The sequence below is a fragment of the Dasypus novemcinctus genome, chromosome 16, assembly GCF_030445035.2.
Source record: "Dasypus novemcinctus isolate mDasNov1 chromosome 16, mDasNov1.1.hap2, whole genome shotgun sequence".
Classification (NCBI taxonomy): domain Eukaryota; kingdom Metazoa; phylum Chordata; class Mammalia; order Cingulata; family Dasypodidae; genus Dasypus; species Dasypus novemcinctus.
In genome coordinates this window covers 65,086,749-65,088,574 of record NC_080688.1, presented here as the reverse complement: position 1 = coordinate 65,088,574, position 1,826 = coordinate 65,086,749, and positions in this window count along the sequence as shown.

The following is a 1,826-nucleotide window of genomic DNA, read 5'->3' as shown; positions in this document are numbered from 1 at the left end:
GTATCTCTTGGTTGGTCTATTGTCTCCTCCCCCAGGAGAATGCAAGTTCTGTGAAGGCAGGAACTTTGGGTCACTGTCATATCTCCAGCATCTCCAGAACAGTGCCCAGCACACAGTAGACATTCAAAGAAAGGTATTCCTTGAATGGATAAATGTTGAATGACTATTCAACCCTCCATCTAAAACATATGCATTCAAGTTCCAGGTGAATTCTGTTTGCCCCAAGAAAGGTAGGTGTGTACTTGCATTACCATATTTGTGAAAATAGAGCTGCTTCTTGTATCCCACCCCCAAAAGGTGAGTGCAAAACTCTGCCTCTTGGGATGGTGGCAAGAGTGATGACCACTGTGACCACGGTAACAGCAGCCAGCATTGGTAGGAGGCTGACTGTGTGCCAGGCACTCAGCAAGGTGCTTTGTGTTGCCTCCATCCTCATGGTAACACTGAGGTAAGTACTACTCTTACCTCATTTTGTAGGACAGGGAATGGAGAATTGGTGAAGGGAGTAAGTTGCCCAAAGCCTCCCAGCTAAGAATGGTAGAGCTGGATCTGAGCCCAGGCCTGCCTAACTCCACAGTCCTTGCTCTGAGCCTGGATCCCCCAGGAGAGGCTGGAGATGCCTACAGCTTTGAAACAGCAGCTTCCTTGGCTTATGTTCCTTGAAGTTTAGTTACGTGCTAAGGCCTGGGTTCCACTGAGGCAGCTTGTGACTCCAGTTGTGTCTCAACTGGTGAGGCTTGCTCCTCGGCCAGGCTGCTGGGGCCTGTCGGCGGCTGTAATTGTTGCTGTGTATAGACCTCGGGTCATCAGCGCCAAATCCTCTAATGAAACGCTGCAGCCAGGGAAATTACAGTGCCCGAGAGACTTGTCCCAAAGGCCCTGCCCAGGGTAATTCCAGAGCAGGAGAGAATGTTTGGGAAGTAACAAGTAACACAGGGCCAGGCTGCTGGCCTCAGGTAGTGGAGTGGGGTATGGTGATAATGGGGGTAAGGTCTGAATTATCTTATTTATAAAAGGCTTAAGAAAAAATTTTTAAACACTGAAAACACAAAATCAAAAGTAAAAATTACCCCTAATCTCATCATTTAAAATTATACCTTCCAATACCACTCTCCAGAGGTGATTGCCGTGTAGGGTAGGAGATCCCCCCTCCCCTCCTCCTAGTTGATTTTGGCCTCTCCTTCTACACATGGACACTCACAAGTTTCATGAATGGAGTCATGTTATACATGTTGGCCTGCAACTGGCTTATGTCATGTAATGGTTCGTCATGGACACTTTTGTAGATCATTCATTTTCATGGTTTCTAGTGTTGGAGCTGAATTTAAAAGGTGCTGGTACTCATTTAAGCAACATGCCACTTAATACTGAATGATTATGACGATGTGCAGCAAATGGAACTCTCTTGCGCTGATGGTGGGGGTATAAATTGGTCTAACCATTTTGGAAAACTGTTTGGCAGCATTTACTAAAGTTAAGATACTCATAGTTGCCTTAGAAATGCATACAGAAAATCACCAAAAGACATGCACAGTAATATTCACAGCAGCACTAGTCATAATTGCAAAAACTGGAAACAAGCCAAATGTCCATCAAAAGTAGTTTTTTAAAAAAATGTGGCTTATTTATACAATGGACTATCACGCAGCAAAGGGAATAAAATAATTACAATTATATCCAACAACAGGATGAGCCTCACAATCATAGCATTGATTGAAAGAAGCCAGACACAGAAAAAATAGACCATTTATGTAAAGTTCAAAAACAGGCAAAATAAATCTATGGAGTTAGGAGTAGAAAGGAGTCATGAAAGGAACTTCTGGGGG